This window comes from Dermacentor variabilis, chromosome 4, assembly GCF_050947875.1.
Source record: "Dermacentor variabilis isolate Ectoservices chromosome 4, ASM5094787v1, whole genome shotgun sequence".
Lineage (NCBI taxonomy): Eukaryota > Metazoa > Arthropoda > Arachnida > Ixodida > Ixodidae > Dermacentor > Dermacentor variabilis.
The window spans coordinates 194,630,915-194,648,710 of NC_134571.1; positions in this window are offsets into that span (position 1 = coordinate 194,630,915).

Below are 17,796 nucleotides of genomic sequence, written 5' to 3' on the forward strand. Positions count from 1 at the left end.
CAGTGCACCAATTTATAACACAAACATGACCATATGCCACGGCCTTTTTTAATGTGCGCCTTGCCACTCCCCTTCTGTTCCAGTGAACTTGCCAGTATCTAGCATCAACAAGTTCGTAGACCAAACCGCCAAGAAATTAGCCGGACAACCGGGCGCTGGCGAACGTCTCAGTGAACGTTTTTTGCTACTAACCGAATATCGCGCAGTCTCGGCGCCGTAGCAGAAATCTTCCTCGCGTCTGTGCTTTCTGCACGCCCGAGTTATCGCCGATGGCTGTGTCCTGGTTCTAAGTTTCGTCAGCCAGGCTTCACGCAGCTCCTTTCCCAGCGGCTACGTGTGGATAAGGCTGACACCGGGCTCCGTTCCGTATGTCCGCCACTGCGGCAGCGAGCAGTAGCCTACCATGCTGCACGCCTCCATAGGCAGCCACTACCTATTACAGCACTTTCAATTGTTGTCCAGCACATACCCAAGGCGGTAAAGCCTCACCACTTAATCAGAATCGCGGCGCCGGTGGCACTTTAAACTTTCGTTTAAAGTTCGCTTCGACGCTTCCGAAGCAGCCGACGCGGCCGCTGTGTCCACTTGATCCCTCAAGCCACTTCACGCCGACGGTGGCGCCATGTTTTCCAGTGGTGCAGCTCGCCCCCAATACTCAAGACTGGCCATGGTACGAAGGGCGGAGTGACTTTATCCTGCAGCAGCTTCACCCGCGGATAGTAGGCATATCTAGTAGAGGCAAGGAGCGAGCGAGCGCTGGCAAGCGTGCGTGTGGTCGCGCCTTAAGTTTCGCGTGGTTCGAGGCTAGTGGAGTGTTCAAACCGAATCAAAATTAGCAAGATTTGATGGCTACGACACCGGTAAGCAGGGGAGGCCAACGCTTAATTCCTACGCCAGCGGCCGCGGCCGTGCGTGAGAAGGCGATAATCTGCTTCTTCTGTAGGTACGTAACTATTATGCAAATTCGAAAGCAGATTTTCGCTTACTAAAGCTTGCTTATTAAACTACGTATATAAATACGCAGTTTAATAAACAACACTGTCAATATACACTGCAGGAGCAGGAAGAAGCGCACTAATCCAAACCCCCTTCTTGATTGATGCCAGCTATTGGCCAATAGCAACAGAATATGGGAATCTGGTATATGAAGAAATACAGCGTACAGAAAACAATCAGGAGCAGGCTTCTGTTCAAAAGAGAGCGTTTGAGAAATATGTGACTTCGCACATCGCTTGCGAGCTCCACGCCTTTCGCACGACTGCAAAATTTGGCCGAAATATTCAAAGTGGCGTATACTATCCGCGGACTGTGCTTTTTGAGGCGTGGTTTAGCACTAATACTGAATACCTGAATTTAGTGAAGACCATTACTCACATTAACTGTACGCTTTCCCTTTGAGTCAGAGTTTGAACTCCAGGTGGTACACGATCCATTCGCACAGACTGGTGCACAGAAGTAGCTGTGCTTTAAGATCTCAGGCAGGATGGCGTTGCTTGCTGGAACTAACTGTAGTAGAGCCATGCAGACGCCCATAGCTTGTGCCATCGTTTTCCCACACGTATTAGCAATTAACTTTAAAAACAGTTGCACACTTTGGGGTGTATATTTGCACCCAACAATAGTCGTCATCTGCCTCGCCCGCATTTCCTTTCTTTAACGCTGTCAGCCCGGTACTTTCCAGTAGCAAACTGTATGCGTGTTATCAGCATGACAGAACATTCTCGAAAGGAAAGTAACGAAGGCAGCGTTTTCAAGAAAGGAAATGCGGGCAAGACAGATGACGATTATTGTTGTGCGGCAAATATACACCCCAAAGGTTGTAAAATTTTCTTAGTGTGTGGTAGCACCAGTCGGTGGGTGTTTCTGCAGGGAAGCACCTCTCACATCGTACAAACATGCCCCACGTGTTAATAGTCAAAACGCCAGCCGAGAAGCTCCTGTGAAACGCTAATCGGTCTGTAGCACGGAGTGCCCGCACATGTGCCAATAACGCCCTGCATCTCATTAGCACGCAGGAACAACATGCTGCTGCATGTGCGGTGCTTGTTGGAGCTCAACGCCGGAAGCCCCAGGACGTGACGTTGCGGAAACATGGGGCCAACTCTGCCGAAAAGACACTGTCGTTCGAAAGCACAGAAAGGGCTTCATGTCTGCCGCGAGCATGCCGCTGTACAACAACACGAGGCTGACGTAAGGCTACACCAGCAGTGGGTGCTTATATATATACGAAACGTATTTGGCTACATGCATGGTTTATATAGCTAGTATATAGGGTGTCCATCCCGGCTATTCTAACGAATATGGGCAATAAAAATACAAGATTTAAAAAGAACGTGGTGCCAGATATACTATTGTAAAAAGACTTACAGGTCAGATCTCTGACGGTAGGACACCATAGCTCTTAAATTCGGATCTTACTGCACCATCTTTGACATTATTTTTCGTTGTACAGCTTCACGAATTTATGTTAGCTCGGACAGCCTGTATTGACAGCAATCCACAAATATCGTAAGGCTAAAATCTATCGATCAGCTATACAAGGATCTGCAGGAATGGTCTACAAACAGTCTATGGACCTATGACCTTACACTTTTTGTAGAATAGTCTAAAAAATGTGTGAGTTTATAGACACTCTATAAAATGTCTATAGATTAATGAAAATTCATGTTTGTAGACCCATTTCTGCAGAATACCTAGAGAAAAGTGTAAAGGAATATACCGTTCTACATTTGTCGATTGATAGTCTATAGGCATTTGCTTATAGACATTTTTGAAGACTGAAGTCCATAAAATTTTTATAAGCAAATGTCTTTAGACTATCTATAGGACAATTGTCTATATTCATTCCATAGACTTCAGTCTACAAAAGCAGAACTGTACACACCACACACCTTTGCCTATACACATTCTGCCGGCATTTGTCTACAAACGTGAATTTTCATTTTCATTTTCATTAGTATTTTCATTAGTGAATTTTCATTAGACATTTTATACACAAGTATATAAAATATGTATGGGCATAATTCTAAAGACTGTCTATCATCATCATCGTCATCATCAGCCTGGTTACTCCCACTGCATGTCAAAGGCCTGTCCGATAGTTCTCCAAATACCCCGGTCATGTACTAAATGTGGCCACGTTGTCCCTGCAAACTTCCTAATCTCATCCGGCCACCTAATTTTCTGCCATTGTCTGCTACGCTTGCCTTCCCTTGAAATCCATTCCGTAACCCTTAATAACCATCGGTTGTCTTCCCTCCTCATTACATGCCCATGCCTGTGGAACATACTCTGAGGGGAGTCTCCTGGAGCTGGAATTCTCGAAGCGGCGGACAATACTCTCAAGATAAATGCAAATGTACGATCGACTAATTAAGAAGAATGCTCTAACTCCTTCCTTAAGCGCTTGCTTTGCAGCATATATTGCAATTTACAAGTTTTATCCGGAGATTTTGCCAAACATATGAACTTGTAACAAATTCTAAGGATTGTACGGGATTCGATATATACGCCGTGAAACTAGCGGTAAAAATGTACTAGTGTTCAACTTACTTTTTGAGAAATCGTAATTTTTTTCATTCAACCATTAAGGTAACTAGAACGCCCATGCATGCCGTCGCAGACCTTGGAAAATAATATTTCGAAGCTTGTGCCATCCTTAAAATTCATTGCAAGTGCATAAGTCTTGCTTGTGAACCCACCGGCTACATTGAAGAAACATCAGTATGTGCAGGGAATTCCTTAAAAACTTATTTGGTGAATTTTTCTTGCCTGTTAGTCGATCGTGCATTTCAATTTGTGATAGAAATAATTTACTTAGCTCGCTCTGCTGTGAGGGGTACGGTGTGCTATCTATACAGCAAAGTTATCTGTATAATGAAGGATTTCGGAAGTCCTAAGCATTTGCTTATAAAGGCGTTTGACTTATATTGCAGTGATGCGCCGATCCCGTTTCGTATTATTTCTTCCGCATCTGTTGTTTGTATCACGGCTATTCTTTCGTGCCACATATGCGCTCTGCGCATATCTGAGAATCGTTTAAATCAATGGCCTCTGAGTTTTGGTAGAAATAAAGCAGTCGAAAGTTTTCTCGCCAGTACGTTTATGTTTGTTTGTTTGAAGTTTATTTCCTTTCTTCATTACAGAAAGAGGAACCAAGAGCTAAAGGCCATTCGGCCTGACAGGGGCTCTTGCTCCTAAGTGCGTTCGGCTTACATGATGAACCGATGTACAAACAAAAAAGCAAATATAACAGGAAAACAAGCAAGTACGATGTACAACAGACAAATAAACAAGATAATGTGTACATTATACAATGACTATGTGTAAAAGACATTTATGCTTCAGTTTTTGTTTGTGCAATCACATTTCCGCGCATATTAAGGAATACATATATAGTGCATTATTAAAAAAAAAGAAAAAAAAATTTAGTGTGAGAGCAATTTATGTGTAATTAATTTGATAGTGTATGAGTAGGTTTTTTATACCTTGCTAAAAATTAGGTGCACAGAAATCAATTTTTTCTTCAAGAATGTTTAGTAGCCTAGGTATTTGATAGTTTATATCCTGACGTCCGTAGTTAGTACGCGTGAATGGTATTTTCTTGATTTCATAACGTAATGGGTATCGAAAAGAAGTGGGTGTGCTGACAACATGGAGCCTGTGTTTTTTTATATGTAAGGGTAATCTATAATAAAATACTTGATTTGCTCAAATCATTAAATGTTTGTCGAAGAGATTGTGTGTGGGTAAGTCACGCGGCCTACCATGGTAGTTTTCAAAAATTCGGAGTACTCGTTTTTGCAAGTTTAATAACTTATCATAGTTTTTTGTTGTAGTTATTCCCCAGATCAAGACACAATAAGATAGCTTCGAGAAAAAAAAGGGCGAAGTATATTGATTTCTTTAGCCATAAAGGAATTAAATCTCCTATTTTGTACATACAGCCTACTACTTTGCTAAGATCATTGCAGAGCTTATTGACATGATTATCCCAGGAGAGGTTTTCTTGGAACCATACCCCCAAAACCTTTCGCGTTGTTACTTGTTCTAGCCTCTTTGCTTGAAATAGAACAGTTATATTAACAGGCAATGGCTTGTTTATCGGTCTAAATATCATATATTTGGTTTTATTGACATTCAATTGTAGTTTGTTGATGTACAGCCATTCAGATAATAAATTTAAATAATCATTTATTTCTTTTTGTATGCATTGCAAGGAAGAATTTGCAAAGAAAAGATTAGTATCGTCTGCGTACATGATGATATTAGGTGAGGAAGAAATGTTAGGAAGGTCATTGATATAAAGATTAAATAATATAGGACCAAGTATGGATCCCTGTGGCACGCCATTCTGTATTTTGAGAAGTGAGGAAGTGGCCTGATTATATGAAACAAACTGGTAACGATCCGTTAAGTAGCTTCTCATTAACTCTAATGCTGTACCACGTATACCACAGTCGTAAAGTTTGCACAGAAGTATACCATGCTTTACGCTGTCAAAAGCCTTACGTAGGTCCAGAAATAAGCCTACCGTGTATAAACGGTTTTCTATATTTTGCAGTATTTGATGTTTTATATTTAGGAGCGCATCCTCACATGATTTATTTTTTTGAAATCCGTACTGCGCCGTACTAATAATAGAATATTTCCTTAAGAAACCTTCTAGTCGAGTGTTTAGAACAGTTTCAAAAAGTTTAGAAAAAAAGAGGTAGTATAGATATGGGTCGGAAGTTGTTTACACTATGATCAGCACCGCCTTTATGAACCGGGCAGACTCTGGCTATTTTAAGTTTGCTAGGAAAAATTCCGGACTCAAACATTTTATTAATAATATGAGCTAACACATTAGAGATGATGTCAGACACATATTTTATAGGAGATGCCATGATACCGTCGAAACCTGCAGCACTGTTTGATTTAAAGTTTTTGATCACGCTCTCTACTTCGGTTGGTGTCACCGGAAATAGCATTAAAGAATTTTGCAGAGACGGTTTCACAGAATGCCCTATCTCTTCTGGATCTGCTGCAGAAATGTTGCTGCAGCATTGAACAAAGTGAGTGTTTAGGATAGAGACGGCTTCTTCATCCGAAAGAGTGCCGTTATCCGAAGCTATTTGTAGGTCTTGAGGGCTAGCCTTTCCTCCAGATATTTTCTTAATTTCCAGCCAACCGTTTCTTGGATTCGTATATATGCGCGAGAACACCTTCTCATAATATTTTTCTTTTGCCTTTTTCAATTCTGAATTTACTTGGTTTCGGTACTCCTTAAATTTGGCTAATTCATTCATGTCTCTGGTTCTAAGGAATGTATGGTACATTTTATTTTTGTTTTTGATTTTTGTAAAAAGCACTACATCTATCCACGGCTTTCTAATTTTTTTGGGTCGTTTTGTAGCACTATGTTGCGGGAAGGATATGTCGTAGCAAGTGATTAGTTTATCGAAAAATGAATTGTATGCCTTATTTGGGTCACTTTCAGTTAGTTCAGATTCCCCGTTTTTTTCCCGAATAAGAGAGCGAAAATAGGCTAGCGTCGTTGTATCTATGAGACGGTAGGAATATACAGGCGCATTATGCTTGTATTTCTGCGAACAAGGCAGAAAACAAAAAATTGGAAGATGATCGCTTATATCAGAGGACATGACACCAGCAGTCACAGTGGAATCGTGTACATTAGTGATACAGACATCTAATAAGGTTTGACTGTGTGCTGTAACTCGTGTTGGCAAGGTTATAATATTCGAGCATGCGTAAGAGTAAAGCAACTGATTATATTCTCGTGTTATTGTATTTTCAGCCATCATATCTATGTTCGTATCACCTAGCATGGCAAACATTTGGCCAGTGCCGCTGAGATAAGCTAGCAGGTTATCCACAAAGGAAAAGAATTCTTTTTTGTTCCCACAGGGCGGTCTGTAGACTACTGAAAATGTTCCTGCTTGAAGACGAATAGTGAGGCATTCAACGTTGCGATTAATTAGGTATAAATCTGCAATTTTCCCCGAGTTTAGATCATTTCGTACATATGCTGCTAGACCACCACCTCTGGCGTAGGTACGGTTTAGTATGTGATGCCTGTAGTTTTCGAACTGTATCGGGTAGTCCTTATCAGATATCCACGTTTCAGTAAAAAGAAAAACATCGGGATTAGTGTTGGTGTGTTGAAACAATTCTTCAATTTTATCTTGTTTATTTTTTATGCTTTGGACGTTTAAATGAAAGATTGAAATATGTTTTTGCAAACCCGCAGATATATTTGTAAATGAAAGGTAATCATGATATAAAGATTTATCGACTGAAGCCATATCTGGACTTAAATCAATAAGAATTATTTGACGGAATAAAGCTAAATATTAGGTTATCATCTTGCTGATATCTTCAGTGCTGAAAATATGCAGAATAGGAGATGTTTCATTGCGCCTTGCCATTACTTTCCCTCCAGTGGTCCAGACATATTTCCAACCAACCTCATTCTTCCTTTGTTTCGCAGCACTTAGTAATTGTTTACCTTGTCTCGTCAAATGCTCATTAATGAATATAGGACGATCCTCATCAAAGCCAAGCATTCTGGCATTAATTTTTCCCTTTCGCGATTTAGTAAGAAAACTGTTCCTTTTGAAACGGCGCACGAATCGAACAATTATGTTTTGTTCATTGTGTTTCGCTGCCGGTACTTTATGGCATGCATCAATGTCGGAAACTTGCACTTCCTCTGCAACAAGTTCGCCAATCTTCTTTATAATAGCTATTGGCTCAGCATCAAGAGGAACACCCTTGATTTCCAGGTTGTTGGAACGCTGGTACGTTTCAAGCTCCTCTAGTTTCCGCGTCAGCTTAGCATTTTGCACTTTAAGTACCTTGTTTTCTGTTACAATGGCATCGATTATTTCTTTCAATGCTCCTAAGTCCTTAATTTCCTGTTTCAGTTCTTTTAGATCATCTCGACTTTTTTTTATCTCTCTGAGTTCATCAATTATCTCAGCGCACAATTCGTCCACAGCTTTTTTTGACATGAGGCTTCTGGACTATGACACTATTTCACGCTTGTAAAATCTAGAATGCTTAAGATGCAGCTCGGCAGCAGTGCATAAATTTGAGCGGGAGAAAATCGAAAATGTATAGCGCTCACCTGCAAAGCAGATAGATTTTAGTTGTGTGCTCAAGTTGCACTGCTGCCGAACTGCAAGCCTGGTCGTCGATCCGCCGCTTTTTAAACCAGCCGTGCTGTCCTGATGCCCTCTTGTGGCAGAAAAGGCGCCCAGGGAACCACGTGGGTGTCAGATGGACGATACAAGGCCAGGGCGATGAAGCTCCACAATCTTGTAGGCGTCACCCCACTGCTCCACGTGCGGCAAATCCAGCGTCACTCCAATGGTTCATTCTCGCGATGCATTTTTCCTGCAACATAATGAAAAAGCTAGTCCAGCTACGAGCTTGCGCAGTTTTTAAGTGTTACTCAAATACTCGTCGTGTTATCGTACCACCTGCAGTACTCAAAAAAGCTTGTGGTCCTTTGTTATAGATATTGCTGCTTGCAGACGGATAGTTGCAAACTTAATGGAGAAAAGCATGAAAAGGTCAGACTCGTTTACGATAAGATCAAAGTATAGGATGAACTCTTTGCATGGGATGAAGAATTAGGCGAGAAAGTACCAGTAAATAAAGGGTGTCGTCGAATAGCCCGACGGCAACCTGCTAAGTTAATAAAAAAAACAAAATGTTCTGAATATGAACGCCAGGAGTATCGTTAATAAGACGGTAGAACTTGAGGCCTTTTTTCTTTAACATGAACCTGATAACAAAAGTGAAACTTGGGTTTCATCACCTAACTCGACCAGCAATATATTTCCTCCAGGTTATACAGTTCTTCTTGAGGATAGATGTACCCGCGGCGGTGCCGTCGCGATTTTAGGAAAAGACGACATCCAGACCACACCCCTACCTAACATTCCGGCGCAGAAGCACTGTTTTGTAGGATCACGATCGGCGTATATTCCCTTTATGTTGGTACAATGTACAGAGCACCGAATTCTGGCCCGGAGCTATTACATATATTGTCTGAGAACATGCAGCGGCACCTCCAAGGGGACTAAAAGGTTGTCCTTACGGGAGATTAGAATCTACCAGGTATAAAATGGGATTCGTACGGCGTTGGTGTTGTCGATAAGGAGAGCGCTGAGGCAATACTTGATATTGCCTTCAATAGTGGTTTAAAGCAACTCATTCCACAACCTACACGTGTCACTGTCACTGTCGAGCAGCACAATTCTTGATCTAATGGATGTGAGTGAAAACATTCCTGTAGGGAACATATCATGGGGAATTGTTGACGGAATTGCGGACCACAAGGCAACCAAATGCTGTCTATCACTGCCGTCGCCATCACGCTCAGAAAAATTTTTCAAACGAATATATGATTGGAAAAACGCAGATGATGTCAACATTCTTGACATTTTGATTTTCACTACGCCTATTTTTCTTGTCTTTCGCATAATAATTCTGTGACTTTGTGCTTTGTGCCCATGAAAGAAATAGAAAGTGCGCAAAAGAAACCCTTCTATTACAAGGAATATAGTACATATCAAACTTAAAATGTCAAGGCTGAGGAAACTGAAGGATAAGACATCATATCCCTGCTACTCCGAGAAAATTAGCCAGTTGGCACATGTGCTGAGAGTAGCAATGAAACAAGCAAAACATACGTACATGAACGTCACACTTAGCAACATCATCAACACGGCTCCTCAAAAATTTTGGTGATATTTTAACGCGAACACGCATAAATAAACCAATTTGTCGCCTAAGGATACCTTCCAAAGAGCAAACCAGTTCAATAACAATTTTGAATCCGTTTTTACACAAGGCAACGGAACTGCACTAGACTTAAGCCATCAGCCGAGGGGAACCGGCGACATACTTGGTGATCTAGAGCTAACAGAATCGGGTATACTTGCACTGCTACTGCTTAACATTGACAATAAAAAATCTTGGGGCCAAGATGGGATCCCAAATACTTTTCTCAAAAGATAAGCAGAATGGGTCTCTAAATGCCTCTTACTTATCTTTAAAAATCTCTAGAATCGTCTGACGTGCCTAAAAACTGGAAAATAGCAAAGATCATCCCGATTCTCAAATCAGGTGATGGAAAAAGTTCATCAAAATATAGACCAATCTCGCTAACTTGCACATCTTGCAAAATACTCGAGCACATTACACTGAAGCACATCGTAACCTTTGCGGAGGATAACTTGCTCAGCAACAACCAACATGTGTTCAGAAAAGGACTGTCTACCGTTACGCAAGTGACACAAACAGTACATGATCTCGCTCTAACAACTGACAACGGCGAGCAGACCGACATAACATTTTTAGATCTATCAAAGGCATTCGACCGGGTATCCCATTCTAAATTCCTGGACAAACTACAACACATTCTCGGATTTGGCAGCATAATAAATTTGATAAAAGCTTATCTTGCAGGTCGACGACAGTACGTAGAAATCGAAAGTCAGCAATCTGATTGGGTAGAGGTGTCGTGCCGAGTACCACAAGGACTTTGCACCAATTGTCTTTTCACTATACATCAATGACATGGCAGATAGCCTGAAATCAACGATGCGCATGTTTGCAGATGATTGCATAATGTATAGAGAGATTAGGAACTATAATGATAAAGTAACACTAAATCACGAGCTTGCGCAAGTAGCAAATTACTGTCAGGCATGGGAAATGAATTTTAATTTAGACAAAATTGTTTTTATGAGAATAAGCCGAAAAAAATCCACTAGAATTCACCTACACGATCGAACAGCAAAAATTAAAGATAGTCGATGATTATAAATATTTGGGCATTGTCCTATCATCTGATATGAAATGGAACAAACGTGTGTCATCCATATCTTCCAAGGCATTTACATCACTTTGTTCACTTAAACGCTCTTTAAAATCTGCCTCAACAGACGCTAAGATGCTAGCCTGCAGCTCATTCGTTCGTCCTATACTAGAATACGGTATTACCTGCTGGTTGCCGCATACGAAGCAGTGCATAATACGCCTAGAAGCAATACAAAGAAAAGCGATCAGATTCACTTATAATAGGTACAACCGTAACAATTCTCCGACAGAACTCCTTGATATAGCTTGCCTCCCGACTAATTGCAAGTGCGCTAAATTCTTAGGCCTCGAGTTTCTATTCCACCTCCTTAAGGGGGGCTACAAGTTAAACAGTGGTGCATATGAATCTTTCTCTGAACAGCGAAACACTAGAACTAAACATCTTAAACATTTAGTTGAATACAGGTTTCACACAGACATATTCAGGTATTCTTTATATCCTCAGACAACCAGAGATTGGAATTCATTGTCTAGTGATATTAAAACTTGCTCACCTAACAATTTCCTTCGAATGCTGGAAAAATATGTCTATGAGTACGCATCTTGATATATAAGTATCGCCTACAGACACCGCATTTTGCTTCTAACTGGTTTTGATGTACTTTTTTGTTGTTTACCTTACGCTTCTGTATTTCTGTTCATTACATTTGAGGGCTGACTCAGGAAGGTCGCACCCTCTTATTGTATTGCTCAACTACGTCTTCTAGTGAACTACGATATTAACAAGTGTATAAGTTTGTCATTCGTATTTTGATGCAATGTATTTTCCCATGTCCTGAAACAGCCTCCAAATGGAGGCTAGCAGTATGTATGGAACAAACAAATGAAACAAACAAACAAAATAAAAAAATCAGCGACGTATCAGTAGCTTTCAGACGGAGAAGTGACCACCTAAAATATATACCACAAACATAAAGTTAAACTCGGAAAAGAAGCAACTGATCAGAACGCCTGTTACCCACAAAAACATTATGGAAGCACCGCTTCTAAGCATGAAGTAGTGCTACGTGTATGTTTTGCAGTGTCAGTTAGGTAAGTGTTACAAGAGCCGGTGAACCTGCAAACGGAAAGACGCAATCGAGTAGTTTCGGAATCGTTTGGGTTTATATATATGCTGATGCCACATCACAAGGACGCTATCGCGCTATAAAACGGGCCAGTTGCACTACGCGCCTATTTTCTTCACGTGAGCCGTCAACGAGAAACTTGCTAGGGTCTCAACGTAATGAATTAACGCACATATGACAGCAACTAAAAAATCGAAGAAAGGTCGAGCTACATACAGTGCATCTCCAGAGGCAGCACTTTCTATGGCTGTCATTTTTTTTTCTTTGCTCGTCACGCGCATGAGCATGTGCACCTAAAGTCCGGGGCATTAGTTGCTTCAGTTCCCGAATACATAAGCACAAATGATCAAGCACATTTGTACAAGCGCAAACCATACCGCTAGTTCGCGGCGTGTGCGAGCCTTTTGGTTTACATTAAGCATCACAGAGTGATTGACTTTGGTACAAAAGACTAACACATCCATGCGGCACTCTCAGCATCCTAGAACATTCGCGCTACGTGTAGATTGCCCGATCAGACGTTGCACTCTGGCTGGTTCAGAAGAACTGTTTGCTGGTGTAGTTATCATTCAATTCTTGAGGCGAGCAGCACGAACATACTGTGTATGAACTGAGGAAGGCGAATGCTAGTTTACTAGTTGCCGTCTTTCTTTATTGATTTATTTATTTAATGCGCACCACGCGCGTGAGCACGCAGACTTAAACACCCCGAATATCCACTTTAAGCCCACCCACACGAACAGGAACGATCGCGCACACACGAGTGTGAACCAAAAGAGATAAAGCTATCCCTCTACTTCCGCACCAGGATTGCCCGCTCCCGGCCCGCACCTGTGATACCTATTGAGTGATCACGGCACGCCACCGGAGAGTGTGGGCGAGAGGAAACGACACTCTCGAACCGCTAGTGACATCACGTCCTGCACCCCCTCTCTCGTTCATTCCATTTGCCACTCTAACCATCTCCCCCCCTCCATTGCCTGTCGCGGAATGAAGCTGCGTACGACGGTGCTCTTCCCGCCAGTTACGATTTCAGTCTTAAGATTGCCATTTGCGCGCTTGTAGTTGTGCGACCGTGCCGAGCTGTTTGGCTGCAGCACGCAAGCTTCCCACGTTTCGCTTCCTCTCGAGCGAAAGATCCGGGGAATGATGGAGGGTTCGCAATACACCCTCACGGGCTTCGGCGACTTCTTGGAGCGACGGCGCATCGGCTTCGTCGACCCGCTGCCTCGCAGCCACGTGTGCTGTGCCTGCGGTTTTATGTCGTCTCTGTCCGTGCGGCTGCCTTGCAGTCACGTCTTGTGCCGGCTGTGCAAAAGTCAGATGGTGACAGATGGTGCGAGGTGCCCCGTGGAAGGCAGGCAGTTCAAGGAGGCCGACGTCGCGTCTCAGACCATCTAGCTGCCCGACTTGGAGCGCCTCCGCGTCTTCTGCATCAATGGCGGTGGCCGCGGACAACGCTGCGACTTCGTCGGCAAGCTGTCGAAGCTGCCCAGTCACGTGCGCGAGTGCAGCTACGACGAGGTGAAATGCTACAACTTCGATGGTGTGGTGACTCGAAACGCAACCGTCGATCACCCCCGACAGTCCTCCGTCGATCTGTCGCTCGCGGGGACAACAGGAAAAGCTGGTGAAGTCGCTGCCGCGGAGGACGTCGAGACGTTGCGGAAACATGCATCGGGGGAAAAAGTCGACCTGGAGGGATTCCAGAAAAAAGCCGACAGCAACTTGGCGGAGTGTGTGACCGACCACCGAACAAAGTCTGTTCGCGCCAAAAGAACGTCCAGCGGCGAACTCAAGGAGCCCGACACGTCGTCTGCCGGGCCCGTTTCAAGCTATCTTACTCCCGAACCTCGCCGCGCCGCTTCCAAGCCATGTGTATTCACCACGTTATGCAGATTCGACAACATATGCGAGAAATACGAGGAGCTCCGGTATAAGTACGCTGCGTCGGCTGTCACAAAGGGTTGCGCGGGGGGGCGCCTACATATTTTCTCTCAAGTGCACGCTCACCAGGGAAGAAGAGCACGGGGGAGTGGAGGTGTACTTCTCTCTCTATTTGCGCAGCGGCGAGTGGGACAATTGCATCGATTGGCCTTTAAGTAAGGACGTGACGGTGATCCTTGCGCACCCTAGGAACAAGAAAAAGGACATCAGGTTTCAGGTCTGGATATTCAAGAGGGACAGATTTGAGGTACCTGCACCACATGGTGCCACTTTGAACAAATGTCACCCCATGAGTGACGGCGAGAGTTGGGAACGCATTGAGTGCGAAGGTTTCATCCATAAGAACGCCCTTAACGTCATTGTCGAGTTTGAGTGACGCTCACGTGACTTTGCACGGCGAACATTAGTTCTGAACTTTTTTACAAGTGTCCAGCACAAGTTGAAGGCCATTTTATTTCGAAAGAGGCTACTCACGTGTGCTCGAATCTAACAAGCATATTTGCGACGGCCACGCACCGCCAGTTAGATAACGCCGCATGTTTGTATTCAGTGTGTCCGTTCATTTTCGTTTTCTTTATTTTAGCCGCCTGTATTAACATCATGCTGGTTGAGTGCGTGTGAAAGTCCTCATTTATTGTTACCACGATCTAGTCTTGCATATCTTGACCATCATGTAATGATATCGGGATGTTTTGTCAACCATGAATCCAGTTAGTTGTAAAGTGTGTTAAACAAAAGTAAGTTTTCTAACGGATTACAGCAGTTTTGCGCTAGTGTACTCAGACTTTTCGCTGACAGTTTTATGCACCGCAGCCTGTTTACACTTTATTATTATCCAAACCACTGACTTTTGTTTCTTGAACCCTAATCACTCAATGTAGCATATTATGCATATTTCAGAGTATATATTAACCTATGCAGCTCCCGTTTACGTTTCTTCTTTAAGAAAACATTGCATAAATAGATAGTTGTCAGCCTTGCATTCACGTCGTCAGGCTGGCCGTGGTTGACGGCCACCTTTCTCGCAATTGCCGCAGCGCCGTGCGAATGCATCAGTTGAGATATACACATTTGAGGACTTTCAGTTCTCGGAATCTGCGTTTGCCTAGGTACTACAGCACCGCGGAGCAGGACGCACTTTGATCCGTTTGTCCCTAGCCGAGCTTCACGAAGCGACAGCGTGTAAATACCCCGGAGCGACTCGCTCTCTGCTGGTCTTTAGTGGCGCCGCACGATAGCGTTTCACTAAATACTGTAAGTTCCCAACTTCGAATCGCGTTTACAAAGTTTACAGATAACATGTTTTAATGCTGCATTTTATGCCATTCTCTCCGTTTGACTTCTGCAGTACATGTTCGATCTTCCTATGCTTCACCATCGCGCCTGGCACGAATGGTTCCTGCCAAGTGAGTGTATAAGAAATATTTTGAGGAAGTAGCCAAAGCTTCGGCCTCCGTTGGTGCGTTTTGAGTGAGCAGCCGCACATCGACGATCTGAAGGGCTGCCTGCGCTCGGTTATCGAGCGGCAAGCAGGGGGTGTGCCGTAGATGCTGTAATTCTTTTGTTCGACTTGCTACACAAACTACTTGGAGGATACGTGTCGTTAATGATGCAGTACGAAATGGTACCTACACAGTTTTTTTTTACTCATTGAGTCAGGGCTATCGCAACAAGATGCTATATGAACAATGTGTCAAACAGCAGCTTGCACGGCGTCAGTTATGCACGATTTCACTACGCAGAGAAACGTGAAAAAGATTTGACCCGTGCAAGCAGAGAAGAAAAAGAAAATTATTCGCATGGAAAAGCGTGCGGAAAATTGAACCGTGCAAGAAGAATACAAAAAGTTCATTCCCGCAAGTCCTTAGAGCCAAAGTTTTAGAAGTGCAGTGCTCACGCGCGGGGACGACTCCTCTCAGTGACATTTAATTTTCGCTCATGTTCATCGGTGCTTTGCTGCTAAGGACGCACAGCACGATTTTAACGAAACTTGTTAGCTGCGGCTAGTAGTTCGTCAAGCGACGAAAGTTGAGTGGGATGATTTTCTGGGCCAGTTCGTCCCTGACGACATTGTCAAGGTTTCAGCGCGTGAAGACGCGAGCACTTCGAAAAAAGAAACGCACAGGATAACACTGAACGTACATCTGAAGTTTATTGGGAACGAATCCCGTAGATCGCCGCCGCGCATGTCTGAGAACAAAGGAAAAACAAAAAAAAGCAACGCGTGAGAACTTGGTTGTATTCACCCTTCCACCCTTAACCCGAATCTTAACACGTGACTAGTGTGGCATGTTTAAAAGTAGATTTCAAAATTCAAGTTCCTTATCGACTGCATGGTCCGAAAGTTTACTCACACACATCTTGGCGGCAAACTTCATGATGTAGAGAGCTTCACATATACGTCTTCCCGTTCTACCACTCTGTCTCCTCGCTATTAAAGCCACACTTCTTGCAATGTAAGGGCAAGTTCGCTCCTGTACCAGTTGGGTGCAAATTGCGGTGCTTACTCATGGGCTCATTGATGCACCGGCATGTTGGGCCAGCTTCGAACCGTCTGCAACAGAGAGGTATTTCATAAACGACAAACGAAACGCATTTCCTAGAAACGGTGGTGTTTTATTTTTTCACAGCCACTGCTGGCTTCATTATTCTCTGCTGCGATGCTTTTTAACAACCCTTCTAGTTTCGTCGGCATATAAAGCACCAGCGTAATGCCATTTCGTCTGACCACACGTTTTAGGTTGTCAAATAAACCATGCAAACACGGCGTCACTTAAGCCTTTTTATTATGCCTCGCCTTCCCTTTCTTCCTTTCTCTCCTTCAGCTCGTTGGGAATAGTATGTATTTGTGCGAGCTTCAACACAGAAGTTGTTGGCAGTCAGCGCTCGTGCTGTGCTCTTCCGTGTCCATGTGTTTTTGGCGCTGTTTACAATGAATGACCCGTACCAACTAGGCTCGCACCCAAACCTTCTAAGTCATGCAAACCTAACAAGCGCGAGCGAGAGCTGACGCGAGCAGACGATAGTACGAAACGAGCGGCCCGGCTGAGATCAGATGTGAGTACGCATCGAGCGGTCGGGCGGGCTCGCATGAAACCAGTTTCCCACGCGCACATCACTGCAGGCATAGAGTTTCTCACTACATTACCTAGAGGGAAATCTGGCGCTGCTGCGCTGTGGTATGCATGGGAATGCCGGTATATTGTGACTTCGGATTGGCATCGTTCTCGGAGAGACAGGACACCTTGAAGACGCGCTTTGCAAACATCGTTCCGTCTGTCACAATGATTCATTTTCTAGTAAAACAGGACGTGAAAAGCTGTTGTGGTTTTATTATTACGCAAAAACATGTTTTCTTTAACTACGAGAAACTGTTATTGCGTGTACGATTATATGTTACGTAAAAAGTATCAGCGGGCCGCTAAAGTTGGAGGACAGACGACAAGGTTTGCGCTCGCTTTGAAATAGTTTGACTTCTGTTCTTGCTTTTCTTCGCTTGGTCATGCATTTTAGGCGAGTAAAGATGTAATATGCGTGAATGGAAACATTTTATGAAGATTTTACTTTGAGAACGCGTTATTTGTGTAGCCATATCCACGTTTTAGACGAAGCCTCCTACAACACCAGCCAACACGACCTCGCAGACACATATACCGTCATTCCCATGACGGCACGGTGCTTCCTTAAGAAACTCCAATAGACGGTGGCGCCACATTTCCCTCTAGGTGTTATAGTGAGAAACTCTATGACTGCAGAGGCCGCTCTCACTGGTCTCCACCGTTCGTGGCTCGCGTCTTTCATCTGCCGCTCCGCATTCGCTCTTTCATATTTCGCTGTTGCGCTCGTTCACTCGTCTACGTCGCCGCCGCCACCCCTAGACACAGAA